Genomic DNA, 16,036 nt, shown 5'->3' with positions numbered 1-16,036 from the left:
AACAACTTAGGGCTACCCTTCAACAGACATGCAGACCACAGTTCAGCAATGAACCATTAATACCTTCTGAGAATAGCGAATCCATATCTTTCTATTTTTCTCAATTTGGATTAAATCTTCAGTGCAAATTTTAAAGAACACTTCTGAGGGCACCTTTTTCTGGGATCAATGTAGCGTCTAGTTTCTTTGAGAGCATCTGATAGCCACAGTGACATTGAAGCTTCAAGATGCTATTGGACAAAATAGGGCATAACAGGCAAAGATGAATGGACTAGAGACTGGAATCATCCAACTTTCACCATCTTTTCTTGTTTATATTTCTTCCTCCCCCTAGTAGCCATAGCTTCCTTAAATTATTAAGCAGGATCTCTTGTTTGGACCAATTCAGATTGCAGTCATTCATCAAATCAATTTCTCTCTCTCTCTGTCTCTCTGTCTCTCTCTCTGCTTTCCTTCCTTCCTTCCTTCCTTCCTTCCTTCTTTCTTTCTTTCTTTCTTTCTTTCTTTCTTTCTTTCTTTCTTTCTTTCTTTCTTTCTTTCTTTCTTTCTTTCTTTCTTTCTTTCTTTCTTTCTTTCTTTCTTTCTTTCTTTCTTTCTTTCTTTCTTTCTTTCTTTCTTTCTTTCTTTCTTTCTTTCTTTCTTTCTTTCTTTCTTTCTTTCTTTCTTTCTTTCTTTCTTTCTTTCTTTCTTTCTTTCTTTCTTTCATCTTTTTTTCCTTTTCCTTCTCCTTCCTCCTTCTTTTCCTCTCTTTCTTCTCTCCCTTCCTCCCTACTCCTCTTTTTATTCTTGGCACCTAATGCCTTTCTAGTTATCATATTCCATTCAGTTTAGGTCCAAACATCAGAAGCACTTAACTTCTTAGTTTTTGTTATGGGCTGAATTGTGCCCTCCACCCCCTATTCCGATATTGAAGACCTAACCCCCCAGTACCTCAAAAGGTAACTTATTCGGAAATTGGGTCTTTCAAAAGGTAGTGAAGGTTAAATGAGGTCGTTGGGGTGGGTCCTAATCTAATGACTGTTGTCCTTATAAGAAGAAATTTGGGCACAGACAGGTACATAGGAAAGGCCATGTGAGGAGGACACAGTGAGAAGTGGACACCTACAAGCCAAGGAGAAAGTCCTTGGAAGGAAACAGCCCCGCTGACACCTCAATCTTGGACTTCCAGCCTCCAGACTGTGAGACAGTGATTTTCTGTTGTTTAAGCCGCCCAGTCTGTGGTGCTTGGTTACAACAGCCTAGGAGACTAATATATCCTCTTTGATGCTTCTTTTTTTATTTTTAACATGGACTATTTCTGGAATGTGTGCCTCATCCTCATGCAGGGGCCACGTTAACCCTCTCAGGATCGTTCTGATTTCAGTGTGTGCGCTGCCGAATTAGCGCTCCCCTTAGATTCTTTAATCCCCGAATTTACCCGTTTTTTTTTTCTTTTCTTTTTTTTTTTAATTGGCTTTCCTGGACTCCGGGTCTCACCCTGCCGTTGCCACACTCCACCGTTGGTGACCGACTGCTTTGACCCGAACGTGAGAGACAGTGGGCCACGGCCTTTCTGAACAGCTTCACGTGCATCTGACAGGCACAGCACACTCATTTTCCTGTTTAATTTCACTGTGTGTATATCAGCACGATCAGGAGATGGGACACACTTAAAACCAGTGGTGTGTCGGGTGGCGAAGAAAGGAGGCCACAACCAAAGAGAACACTTTGGTCTAAAACATTCCCTTACGGTTCTGCTGGCAAAACTTTTCTCCCTCAATACAATGGACACGTGTCTACAGAGCTCATTCAGATTTCCGTGTTTGGGTGAGAATATCGAAATACTGTAGATGGCAGCATGACATTAGGCATGATTATTTTAGAGCAAAACCACCATGTCATTGTCCCACTTTACTTTTTTTCCCTTTTTTTCTTTTTTCCTAGTGGGCAAGTTACTGGAACCTTTAAAAAAAAAAACGATTATTTATGGTGAAAACTTGGAAAAGCAATCATGCCTGTTTTTCAAGTTCACTTCCATGGCCTGCACCACAGAGTGCCAATCAGCAACATCCCCTTGAAAAGCCCCTGGGCGAATACTTTGTTATTCTAGCTACCCACTTGGAGAATCCCAGCATTAGATTTAAACATATTTTGAAATTAAACCTCAGAGATATTCCCAACCTTCTTCCAAGTTCCTAAAGATAAATTTCCCAAATGATGGCAAAGAAATAATTATTTTCAGGACGTAGGGCAACAAAAGGCAGACTGAGCTTTTAGACAGAGGCAAAGGTGTTATTCTGTAATGGGCATACGGACACAGTGCAATTTCCCCCACTTATTTTCTAATCAGAGCAAATAGTTGTTTCAGGGAACTCTAAGAATGACTGTTTTTTTGTTTGTTTGTTTGTTTTTCTTCCCCCCCCCCCCAATCTGAAATTCCAAACCAGGAGTCAGCAAACTTTCTGTTACAGGTCCAGATAGCAAATATTTTCAGCTCTTTGGGCCACATAGCCTGTATCTCAACTACTTTACTCCGCAGTTGTTCACTGAATGCAGTCACAGACAATACTTATGCAACGATACTTTATTTACAAAAGTGAGCAGGCAAATTTGGCTGTGGGCAATAGTTTGCCAACACTTGCTCTAGACTGGACTTGCTGCCTTTCTGAAGAAAACTATCTCTGTGTTGGATTTGACTTCTATAGACCTTTTGCCTACCCTTGCTTTCTTCTTCTTCTTCTTCAAAGCTGCTACTTTCTACGTATGTTTCAACCATGATTTTGTGTTATGTTTTCTGTAGTTAAAATGTCAGGTTGGATGGAGTCAAGAACTGACTCTTGAGCTCCATGTTGGAGATGAGTCTAATCATTATGTTGGCCTGGGTATATCTCATTTTTTTCTTATTTCTTCACATAGCACCATCTAGTTTGGGCTCAGTCTTAGGAATAAGGGTTAGGACTTGAGATTGTGCTTGGCACTGGTCCAGTAAGTATGAAGGTAATGGAGCAAATGCTTTTCAGGTACCTTGGAGGTGAATTATGTGCCTGTTAACAGAACAACCAGCTTAGGGAATAAATTACATTTGTAATTATAGTAGAGGTCATGTATGTATACTTTTATGAACAGTTCCCTGTGTGTTACAAAATACATTAAACAGTCCTCAAAAAGGCTATGCATTTATTAATAGGCAGGTTCCACAGGTGCTAATCCAAACATGGTTCACTTAGGGCCACTTGCCAATGTCGAAGCTCTGGCTGAAGATGGTCTAGATATGGATAATGCTGACAAGTCTGTGGAAATCGGCAAACATGACCTCCTCAAGGTGACTCGAGGCCAACCTGAGCCCTGGGCGACCCTAGGCTCTTTTGCTTCTTGAAGAGATTCCCTCGAGAGGATTGACCTGCCAGGTTATTTTTCACCTATCGAGACTGGGGCAGACCCCAGAAAAATAAAGCAAGTCATCTCCAGGAATTCACCCTGGGGCACGTAGAGATGGAAGGATGCTTTTTATGGCTTCTGGCCTCACTTTATACTTAAGCTCATAAGAACATTATAGGAATGAAACTGAGGCTGGTTAAAGACACCCCTTCTCACACACAAAACTCCCTCAAACTACACTTTGTATGAACATAGTTGGTATGAATTAATTTATGAATAAACCTATCATCTGTATGTGGACTATGATACCCACTGACTGAAAAGGAAGCAGAAATCTGTGTTTGATCTTCAAATATTGACGTGCACTCATTTAAATTCCAGCTCTCGTTAAGAAGTAAAGACATGCCAGAGGCTTACCTGTACAATCAAGGACTTTGTATGTTTTCGTATTTCTTGACAGTTTGGAAGTCTTATTGCCTAGTCTGGGCTGCATAAATAGATAAAACTGAACAGAGAAACCTGCTTCAGGAACCAGCCTTGGAAAGTGTGGTTGCGAAGATATAGCTAGGCTTTTTGTAGGGGGTGTTTCCATTGTAAAAATACTCAAAGGACCAGAAAAGTGAATTCACATGAAAAGCATACATTAGGTGCTTGGAAAGTGTGCTTTCTATAGATGGGCTGCGGAAAAGCGTATCAAGAGCATTCTCCTGGGAAGACCTGAGAATTTGCTCAAGGTGTTGAGATGAAAAGTACTGCTAGCTTGTTTTACTTATTGACTGAAACTGGATGAAAAGAGGAAAAAAATCCAGCAGATGATACAAAGTGGACTTTTTCTTATGCTCCGTGTAGTTTTTTGGGGAAACACTTTCCATTTCCACCCTTATTTGGCAACCTTTTAAGGTATGTTATCACTATGTACCTAAACATTTCTCCTCGCTTCTAGAACCGTGCTGGGCAGTACTGTAGCCACTTGCTCCATGTTGCTGTTAAGTACTTAAAATATGGCTACTGTGACTGAGGAACTGAGTTGTTAATTTTATTGAATTTCAGGTACTTTAAATTTAAATAACCACATGTGGCTAGTGGCCACCTCATTGGGGCAGCACAGACATAGAACATTTGCATTATCAAAGAATGTTTTGTTTACACAGCCTCTGTTCTAGAGTGTGACATCAAATTTTTGCTCACAGAATTATTTTCAATATTGTAGAGTTAGTTTTCTTCCAACTGAGAATGTTTAAAAAAGAATGCTATGACAAATGGCCAACAAATATATGAAAAGGTGCTCAACATCACTAGCTATTAGGGAAATGCAAGTCACAACCACAATGAGATCCATCTCACACCTGTTAGAATAGCTATAATCAACAGGACAAGTAATAACAAATGATAGAGAGGATTCGGAGAAAAAGAAACCCTCATATATTGCTGGTGGGACTGCAAATTGGTACAGCCTCTATGGAAAACAGTATGGAGGTTCCTCAAAAAACTAAGAATTGATCTACCATATGATCCAGCAATCCCTCTATTGGATATTTACCCCAAAGACTGGAAAACTCATATCCAAAAAGATATTTGCATACCGATGTTCATAGCAGCGTTATTCACAGTGGCCAGGACATGGAAGCCACTGAAGTATCCTACGATAGATGATTGGCTAAAGAAGCTGTGGTACATATATATAATGGAATATTACTCAGCCATAAGAAGAGATGAAATACTGCCATTTGTGACAACATGGATGGACCTCGAGATAATCATGCTAAGAGAAATAAGTCAATCAGAAATAGTTGAAAATCACATGATATCACTTATGTGTGGGATATAAATCTAAAAGCAACAAATGAGCGGGACAAACAAACAGAGACTCATGGACATGGACAATGGACTAGTGGTTACCAGAGGGTTAGAGGTGGGGGAGGAAGGGAGATGTAGATGGGGTTAAAAAGAGGGTCAAATATAGGGGGGTGGGAGAAGGCGAAGTGGGTAAAGGGGATCAAATATATGGTAGCTGAAGGAAACTGGACTTTGAGTGGTAATCACACAATAGAATATATAGATGTCAAATTATAATGTGCACCTGAAAATTATATAATTGTATTAACCAATGTTAATACTTAAATAAATGAAAAAAAAAAAAGAATGCTATGAAGAAGACAAACAACTCCCATTTTCTTCAGACCTCACTAGCGCTTGCTCGAAACTTCCTCCCACCACCCCCTGCCTCTGTTCTGAGTAATTCTTTTTATTTTTATGTGTAACGTTTTGTATTTAGGTCCTTTTAATGTAGTTAAATATAATATTTTAATTCCAGGAGACACTTCCTTAATTAGTTGTGCTTGAAATGTCCTCACTAATCTTTAGTGTAATAACTGAGTGGCCAATTCCATATGTTCCTTTGGGGAAGGGAACCTGTTTCCTTTATTTGTGGCAAACAGGAAAATGCTGTAGTTTAGCAATAGAAAATTAAGAGGGAGGAAGCTTTTTAGATCTTCAAAATGGAGTCAGGAATGTCCATGTCAGATTATCTTGCTGCTCTTTGTAATTTCTCAAGAGGATATCTGTGAATATCTAATTTAGGCTTTGTCGTGTGTATATGAGGAGGGGAGCTGTCTCACTTGAAGTACACATTAGCTTCAGGAAAAAGAGACCTTCATTTTTTAGTCATGGTTTATAACCTAGTGTAAATATATTTCCGGTTGTAGCTAATGATCTCAGAATAGTCATATACCATCAAAATGGTCACAATGGCCATTTTCTTTTTGAGAATTCTATCTGGAAAAACAATTTGAAAGCAAAATTCATTAAAATTACTAGGAAGCAAGCTCCCTGAGGGCACCAATGCTGTCTGTTGTGTCCCCACTGTAAACCCAAGTGTCCCCAAAGTGCTTGTGCTGTCCTTGGCTTCTATTGCACAAATACATTTAAATGTGAGAGTTAGTTCGTGTATAATTATGGGGTGAGGAATGCTATAAATGCAGAAATGTTGGGAGTCAGGGCCATCTCTGGATGACTTTCCTAAGCCCTACAGATTTGGAGTCTAGAGAATCAGGCTGTGACTCTGGTTAAACAGCTCCAAGGATAAGGAGCCAGGCCCCTGGCCTCTCCGTGTGGCCATTTCCTGTGTTCGAGAAAGGATTCTGAAAGGCAGACCCAAGTATCAGGGGTGACTGGAAGATTTGACTGTTCCCGTTGGGATTCACCCTTTAAAGAGATGCTCGACTTTCTGATGGATGTAAGGAGGAAGGCAGAGAGAGAGGGGAGTCATCCCCAGGTCCACACGAGCACCCAGTTTCCCATTCCTTTCCCTTTATCGCGTCTCACCCTTACAGTGCCAGAAAATTACATCAGCACCATTGCGCCCCGCTCAAAAGATTGCCAACACCGTCTCTAAATAATAGCGATCAACATATTTAATGGACTTCAGCTGTCTTTTTGGATGATTTGGCAACAAATTTAACTGAAAAAGAGTCAGATTTTAAAAAAGAAACACAGCTCTATTGCTTAAATGTGAAAATAATACAGACCACCGGCTAGGCTAATGGTTTTTTGAAAAAGAAAGTTAAACATGTCCGTTGCTGCCTCAATAACACATACATAAATGGAAGGTGACGAAAAAGATTAATGCGTAAAAAGAGTCTCAAATTTGCCAGCAAGTTATTGCTATTCTGAGCTGTCCACCTGCAACGATTATCTGAATGGCATCTGACGAAGCTGAAACACAATCCTCGAACCCTCCAATAACGCTATCCCCAACTAAATACAAACACACTGCAGTTCATTCTTCCATGTCTCTCTTCAACCTGCTCTCGACTGTGTTTTTCCCTGAAAAAGATTCTTCGCTTTGCGTTTCTCTCGTCCTTCTTGGATGCTGGGGACGTATTATTGGCTAGACTCCAATCAGCAATGGAAACTTCTGAGAGTTTTGGCAGACCCGGCTTGTGAAATTATGCAGAGCTTGGTAAATTTAGCCCATTTAGCTGAGCTGTGAGAGCAGTAAAGTGATGTATGTGAAGGTACCATTTTGTACAGCTGTTGAGAGTCCTTAAAAGAAATATACGTCCCAAGGAGCTTTCTTTCTAAAGTTGGTGCATATTTCCAAGGCAGCCAGGAATCATACAGCAGCTTATCTTTTTTTTCTCCCCCTTTTTTTTTTATTCTATGAACTAATTAAGCTCTGAAAAACCGTTTAAACACAACTAGGCCATGATTTCAACACTTCTCAAGAATAAAAAATAAAAAAGAAGCTGAGATTTGAAGTCTTGTTTTCTCTGGCCCTGCCCCCAAAGCCTCAAAAACATTAAATATAAATAAATAAAACTCTGCTGAGGACAGAAAATATATATTTTTTTTCTTTTTCTCTGTTTCGTATTAGCTGGGATTCTTAGCTCCTTCTACTTGAGAATTTGTGGGTGGCCTCTTTTAAACCTCCTCAGCTCCTCGATGTTATATATGAAAGGAGATGAGGACTCCTAGGACTTATTGCAAAGATAAAATTTAAACTCCTAGGAATCTTGTAATATCACTAGGCGAAAGGAAACCGATCTGCCCGTCTGGACTGGTTTCGACTTTTATTTGCCTTGCACCTGCCTCCCTCAGCCTTCTCTTTGGGAACAAACGCAGTCAGCAGGGTTTCTAGAAAGGATATTAACATACTCAGGTTTCCAATTTGGGAACAGCCCCCTTTCCCTGCTTGCAGCCCCCTGAAGTGAGGTGTGAAAGCATCCTGGTGTTTTATCGCAGTGTTGAGAGAGCAGGAGGCAGAGACAGATTGGGCTTCGGTGAAGGGCAGCAGCCAGCACATCGAAGGGGCTGGGTCTACTTTTAGGGATGGCATGGGCCTGACGTTTACTGCCTGTTCATCAGTACCCTTATCCTGGTAATTAGAGATGAGCTTGCTCTCCAGGTCAACTCATTTCAGCAAGAGCTACTGTAGGTACGATGCACGGACTCTACAAGCAAGCCTCAGGCATGCTGTGTGTGGCAGATTGCCAAAAACGGGCCCAGTCCTTCACCCCTCCTTGTGCCTATGCCCCCTTGCAACGTGACTGTGCAGTCCTTTCCATCAAAAGGTAGCATCTGTTTCCCATTGTTTGCCTTTGGGCTACTCTACTTTGGTCTTCAGAATGTAGTAGAAGTGATGATGAATCGGTGGAGTCTAGGCCTCTGCTCTAGGCAGAATTCCAAGATGACCCACAGTGGCCCTCACCCTTGGGTAATTTCCTTGCTTTGACCTCGTTTGTCACTTGTGACTATTATGAGTTATGTTATAGCGGAAGGGATTTTGGAGATCGAAACTTTCCAAATCAGTTGAACTTAAGATAGAGAGATTATCCAGGTGGGCCTGAACCAATCCCATGAGCCCTTAAATCTGCATCTAGAAGTCAGAGACTGAGGAAGTCAGAGATCTGACGCCTGAGGCTGATTTGAAGTGAGCGCCCTTGCTGGCGAGGAGGGGGCCTCGTGGTGAGGAGCGAGGGCAGCCGCTGGTTGCTGAGAGTGGACTCTGACTGACAGCCAGCCAGCAAGGAGACAGGGACCTCAGAATGCAATTGGAAGCGGACACCTCCCACTCCACCCCCACCACGTCTCTAGACAAGAACTCAGTCTAGCTTGTTTTCAGCCTTTTGATGCCCAGAGCAGAGAAGCCAGTCACTGTTGTGCTGAAGTTCTGATTTGCAAAACCATGGGCTAATGATTGATTATTGTGTTGAGATGCTAAGTTCATGGTAATTACTGTGCAGGAATAGAAAACTAAAACAGTCTCACAAGACTTGCGTAGTTCTAGTCTCTCTTGGAGACTTGCCATGGTCATGGGACCGTGACAAGACGAGGCTGCTGGAGACTGAGAGACCATATGGATCCCAGCAGAGCCCTCCTGCTGACCGCTGGCTGACTTCAGAAGGTAGAAACACATAACCAACCCACAGTTGATCCCAGATGCATGAGGAAGCTCTTCTCAGAGTAGAAGCGCCCAGTTTATCCTAGTCTAGGTTGCTGACCTGCTGAATAGTGAGTGCTGTGCCCTGAATGTTTTGTATCCTCCAGATGCTACGTTACATCCTCTCCCCACACTGGCATGGTATTAGGAGGTGGGGCCTTTGGGAGATGATGAGGGCAGGACCTTCATGAATGAGATTGAATGAGATTAGTGCGCCAATGAAACAGGCTCCAGAGAAATCCCTCGCCCCTTCCACCACCAGAGGTTATGAACCAGGAAGCAGGCACTCATCAGATGGCCCTGGGCTTCCCACACCGAATGAGAAAATGGATCTTGCTGTTTTTAAGCCACCCGGTCTGTGGAATTCTGTTATAGTAACCCGAACCGAGTGAGACGACACAGAGCTACATAAATAATTGTTATTTGGTCCATGATGTTTTGGGGCGGTGTGTTACACAGCAATATCTAACTGATACAGTATCTATCTTCATGAGCAGGCACCACACTTTTGATGTCCTTACTTAATTAATGTTCACATGTACATTATCACATTAGAAAGAATGGAACTGACTGTGCTGAAGATTTGAAGCTTTTCCCTGCCTAGCAGTGAGACCTTATTTCAGTGAGATCTGCAGGCAGCTGTGGCATGGTTTTGATCAGGAATTTTGCATAGGCCATATCAAAATTCCTCATTGCCTCTCCACTTCATGGCAGAAACATAATCAATTTATAAACATTCATTATAACCAGAAGCTCAGGGTAAATTATTTTAACAACCCAACTTTTCAAAATTGTTAAGTATGATTGTAAATCGTAAATATGTAAAAAATAAAAGAAAATTATCTTGCCACATTTCTGCTTATGGTCAAACGCAGACAGGCCTTGGCAGACAACAAATGTAAAAAATGAAAATAAAAAGATTTCAGTGATATACTCACGTTGTCAGAGTTTAAAGCTGTGCAGACCTTTATAAATACATGCAGTGTGTCTTCACATGAGAGTCTAAAGTGTCCTCTGTCAGCTCAGAGACGCCCTTTCGCAAACGTGGGTCTCTTCTTCAGCAGATGGCAGCCTATTTTAAGTTCCCTGCATAAACAGGTAGGCCTCTGAAGTAAAGATGTGGCTGCCTCAATTTCATTTTGAACTCCCGATATGGACATTAGGGACTTTGGATTTAGAAATTTCGATTCCTATAGTCGTTCAGCAATAGGGAGACGGCTCTAACATCTAATATTAATATCTCCTTCAAGGAGCTCTGACGATGGCTCACCTCCATCCCCAGATGGATCAAGACATGAGAGAACAGACATCTGTGGATGGGGGTCGCTGTAGGGCTGGTGCGAAGGGGGAAACAGTCCTGTCGTAGGGCTGCTCTCGCTGGCGAATGGAGTAGCGAGAGTGCTGTGGCAGGGGAAGAATAAACAGTGGCTTGCAAAAAACAGCAAGCTGGTTATTCAAAGGTCAGACATGGAAAAATGTCTGCGTGTGAAAAGACTGGGGGTAGGGAACTTAATTAGCCACAGAGAAAAGGAGAACGAGAGGTAAGGTGGGGTGGAGGGCACGCGTGTTCAGGGCAGCTGCAGAGAGGCCGTCAGTGCATCTTTGGTTCCACTGATACAGGGATCTGCAGGTGTCCCAGGAAAAGCTAACTACTGGGTGCTGACTGTACTTGACAGGATGTCAGCTAGAGAGTGCTGTGGATGCTTCTATGAGAAACAGCCAACGCTACCTAAGAGGGATTCTGCTATGTCCAGGCAAAGGAAGTCTGTGTGGTTTGGACAAACACTATTGCTGCTCACTTGTCAGGGGGAGGCGATCAGCAGAGGGGCAAACTGATACCCAGTAGAGCCTCAATCTTGCATAGTTCCTATTCTAGAAGAATCTGGGTATTACCAAGAAGCAAAATTTGATCTAGAGGGAGAGATAGGTTTCTGTGAGGCATTTAAGAGAGGGGAATTATAGTTAAGACTGAGCCCCAGCAAAAGTCTACATTTTTCTAGGAATCTTTCCCTCTGAGGGGTGGGGAATCTCTGAGGATTTGGGTGTATATGCCAGCTGTGTGCTGGTCATCCCATCTCTGGGAAACGCCATTCACTCAAATTCCTTTATCCTAACTTGTGGACCCTCATCAAGTCCCTTTCCACACCCCACCCCTCATACCTACAGCTTTCTTTTGTTCTAAGCAAGGTACGATTAGCTTAGTGGACTGGATCCCAGAGAGAGACACACAGGTGTGTCCTTGATCCAGAGTCTTCTGCCTTTGTGAATCCCCTTTACATGGGCAGCCCCTCCTTGGAGACCTCATATGACCTTGAACATCCCTTACATTGGCACTCATTGCATTGTCTTTGGGAGTCCACTTGTTTTTCTCCCAAACTAGATCCTGTGCTCCTGGCATACAAATCAGTCCTCCATTTTATTCCTCCCTGACCCCCAGCACAAATCACACTGCCTGGCACACAACAGGCACTCAAATCTCCACTGAATAAAAGAGACTAAATATGAGAGTCCACATATGATGATATTTTGGTTAAAATAATGTTTTTTGGCTATTTCTTTTTTTTGAAATAAAAGGATGTAAAATCTTGAAGAAACAAAGGTCCTTAGGCATTATATTTTTGTGTGGCATGTTGTAAAATCTTGAAGAAACAAAGGTCCTTAGGCATTGGAGGGCTAGAAATAGTAGCTGTACAGACCCTGTACTTGAAAGGCAGCAGGAGGCTAAGTGTTACCATCTTTGATATATATCAGAGAACAAAAGGGCTGGAGCCACTGGGTGGTCAGTGAAAGCAAGGATCTCGTTTCAAGTTCAAAGCAGGGCTCTTGCAGCCCGGTATGTTATCAGGAGTGACACGTCCCACCCGTGCCCTCTGGACAGGCCCTTGGCTATCAACAGCTCTGCCTGGGCTGCAAGCTGTCTGGCTAGTCTCTGGGCTGGAAGTACCCAGCCTCACGGTCCTGCAGTGTTCTGCAGTGTTTTCAGAAAGCCAGCAGTTGACTCCAGTAACTTCTTGTTTCCAAGCCAGGTGTGTCTTTTATTTTCTTGCAGAGCTATTGTTTTATTACTGTCATAAAACTTTAGATTTAGGGGACACTTAAGGGCATGGAAGGGATAATTTAGTCCCATTCCTGAAATGAGATATTTTCACTGGCAAGTCTAAATGTTGTCATCAAATAATTGTTTCCAAGCAGATCCTGAGTATGGGAAAGTATAATTGTAATACAGAGTATGGAAGACTTTCAGGGATTAGGTATTTATAGATTTTGGCTCTGTCACGTAGTATCTGTGTGATCTTGTGTTATTCGTTCTGTCCAAGCTTCCGTTTCTTCCTATGTAAAATGGACATCGTAATGTAAACAGGGAATTATGAGCATTGGGAACTGTTCATTCCTTACTCTTGATGTTTCTTTCCATTGGGAAGAACTTCTTCCTCTCCCTTTCTCTTCTTCCCATTGTTAGCCCAAAGCTTATAGCTTCTCTCCATGTGTCATGCACCCCGTCCTCTACGATTTCTCCTGGGGGCAATCTGCATGTAGGGAGCAGGGACCTTTTATCAGCGGGGAATGGGAAAGGAGAGGTCCACTGCCCTCCCCCAGAACTGCCTGACTTCTCTGTCACGGTGGGCTGGTTCTGAGAAAGTTCCCTAGAGCCCCTGCCTCCTGGTAGCTATGTCCTGTGTAGTCTCCCCTCCCTGGAGTGTGGGCTGGACCTGGTGACTCGCTTCCAACACACAAAATACAGTAGCTGTATTTTGAAATAGAAAGCAGGATATCACTTCTGAGGTTAGGTAACATAAAGGCTGTGAAGTCTGTCTCTCTGACCCTCTCTTTTCCTGTCTCACGGAGCCCTTGCTCTGGAGGGAAGCAAGCTGCTGTGTTAGGAGAAGTCCTATAGAGAGGTCCACACAGCAAGGAGTTAATGTCTCTGGCCAAGAGCCAGCGAGGAACTAGGCCCTCAGTCCAACAGCCTGTGAGAAGTCAATTCCCGTCAACCACTGGTGAGTCTAGAAGCCAGTCTTCTCCCAGTTGAGCCTGTAGATGACCACAACTGGTGGTGGACACTGTGATTGTAGCCTCTTTAGAGACCCTGAGCCAGAGGACCCAGCTGTGGTGTGCCCAGATTCCTGATCCGCATAAACTGTGAGATAATAAATGTTCGTTGTTTTAAGCTACTGAGTTTTAGGGTTGTTTGTTACACAGCAGTAAGTAACAGATACACTGGTTGGGTCTGGCTGGCTCTTGTGCTCAGTGTTAGGAAGCCCTTCGTCCCTCAGACGGCTGTGCATTCGCCTGCGCTGGTCAGGATCACAGTTTGCTCCCCACCTGCACTTTTCTTTTTGTTTTATTTCCCAATTACTTAATAATCAGAAACTTGGACAAGGGAGACGTGTGTTGTTTATCACCTTCCAACCCCTCCACTAAAAACCTCAAAGATGTTATTTGTCTTCAAGAATTACCATAGGGATTGCTGCGAGTGAAGTACTAGAGGTCCAGCCTGGCCCGAGTCAGCGTTTTTCCCGTTCCTCTGCTACCATGCTCGTCTAGGCGCTGCTGTAAGACTCCACAGAGGCTGATGCATTTTGAAGGATCTGTCTCCAAACCCGATTCACAAACGCTTCCAAGGATACTGTCTTGGCCTTGTCGTTTGCTCCTATCGAAACTTCCCATTCGAAGCCTAGATCTTAGCCGTGGAACTCTCAGGTTCACATGAAGGTAGCATGGGAGGGATTTGGGGGCTTAAGCAACTGCTGAATTTTGAAGTCACTTCAGGAAGAGGACAGGCTTTCCCACCTGATCGTAGTGGCGTGCCTGTGTCACTTTGGGGAGAAGCAGGGAGAGGAACGAAGAATATTGTTAAATCGTTGAAGACTTTCCAGAAAGTCTTAACAAGGTTGTAAGCGTTTGGGCACTCTATTGTTTTTTCTCTCTTGTTCTTTCTCACTTCAGTGAATTTAAATGAGTACACATTTATTTCCAAAGCATTGGTCACTCCTGGAGGTTTTTCAGACATGGTCTAGGAGAGGACTCTGTACGAATAGCTTCTCCCTGGGAGCCACAGGTGAAGAGTGGGCACTGCTTGACTCCTCTGGAGGGAAATGAAGAGTCTGTGTCTTGGCTGCTTGAAGGTTAAAATGTGCTGTTGCGATTTCTTCCCTTGCGTCCTATTTCAGATTCTATTTTTTTCCCCTCCAAAGTTAAAAACAGGAAAATAGTATTTGGATTTTTTAAAAATACAACAGATCAATTCCTACTTGTGGTTTTACCCTGGAGCCTGGCATGGAGAGCAGTTCTGACAGATATTTTTTGGAAATCATTAGACTCATCAAAATTCAAACTGGCCCATGACATTGGGGTTATATTTATTTATTTATTTATTTTTAAATCTCATCCTTTTCCATCCCCCATGATCTCTGGCCTTTAATCCTGTTCTCTACATTATGAATTTAGGAAAAAACATGTATTTGCCCACTGAAAATATACTTAGATTTCTTTTATCTTCTTAGATTTCTGGGCAAATATAACTTCTTGAGTAGGAAAGAGAAGCACAGTTGATAAATGTCCAACCCTTTAAGGAGGCCCCATGGTTTAAAAAAAAAAAACAATTTCTGCTACCCTCCACTCTCAATTTCTTTTGGGCCTACCTGGGTAATATATTTATTTTCATATCTGCATTAGATTAACTAAAGTAATCAAAGGTCGTACATGATAATTATTTTTTAAAAGGATTTTATTTTAGGAGACATATAATTTTAATGTATAGTTAGTACGTGATATGTCTACATAGTTCATTTGTAAAAATACCCGACATTTAATTAGGGCACTGTATTAGTTTCTTATTGCTACTGTAATAAATTATCACATACTACGTGTTCAAAACAACATGAAATTTTTATCCTACAGTCCTAGAGGTTAAAAGTCTGAAATGGGTCTCGCAGGACCAAAATGAAGGTGTCCACGGGACCCTGAAGACTCTAGGGGGTGTGTCTGTTTTCTTGCCTTTCTCAGTGTCGAGGGGCTGTCTGTATTCCTTCGCTCGTGTTTTCCTAATTTCTGCTTCGGTCAGCACATTCTGACCTCATGCTTCCTTCTTCCACTTTTAAGGTTATATTTTGTGGTTATATCAGGTCCGCTCAGATAACCCAGGGAAACCTCCCTTTCAAGGTCCTTAATTTAACCATATCTGCAAAGTCTTTTTTTTTTTTTTTTTGTCATGAAAAGTAACATATTCACAGATTCTGAGGATGAGAATGTGGATATCTTTGGGGAAAGAGGTCATTATTCTCTTCACCGATGGCCTTTTCAGAAGAACTCTTACTTTGGTGTCATGATGTAAAATGGTCCCAGACTGTCTCTTTCTGATCATTGGTATCAAGGCCAGGAAGAGACAAACGACTACAGTCGTTTTCATTATTATCACTATTGTTTAGAAAAGATACAACACATTTTTATTGCTGTTCTCTTTTGAATTCCCAGATAAAATTTTGGTAATTCACCTCTAACCGAGACCATTTCGGTGTGCCAACTTGCCCTCCTATAGAAGGAATCACTGTGAATTCAATAAATAAACCATTCAGTAAAGAAATCATAAGTTTAGGCACCAACCGGTTTAGACTGCCCGAAACCACACACCTTGGTCTAACTAAACAGCTGCAGACCGTTTTAGGTTATTACATGTATGCACACACACACAGCGTATGAAATAAAGGCATTTTTGACCTCCACGTGAATCTAAACCAA

At 42.3% G+C, this 16,036-nt stretch overlaps 1 long non-coding RNA gene and 1 other non-coding gene across 6 annotated transcripts in view; one reads left to right on the top strand and one right to left on the bottom strand.

Annotated features, from left to right (window-relative positions):
• Positions 1–16,036, top strand: part of LOC107195419 — a 279,224-nt gene that overhangs the window by 91,168 nt on the left and 172,020 nt on the right. The gene's annotated exons all lie outside the window — the stretch shown is intronic.
• Positions 1,281–1,386, bottom strand: LOC112476920. Its single transcript, XR_003045252.1, has one exon. It is a non-coding gene; the product is annotated as a U6 spliceosomal RNA (small nuclear RNA).

The sequence above is a fragment of the Pteropus alecto genome, unplaced genomic scaffold (assembly GCF_000325575.1).
Source record: "Pteropus alecto unplaced genomic scaffold, ASM32557v1 scaffold81, whole genome shotgun sequence".
NCBI classification, from domain to species: Eukaryota; Metazoa; Chordata; class Mammalia; order Chiroptera; family Pteropodidae; genus Pteropus; species Pteropus alecto.
The sequence above is the reverse complement of the archived record's forward strand: the minus strand, read 5'-3'. Positions and strand labels throughout refer to the sequence as shown.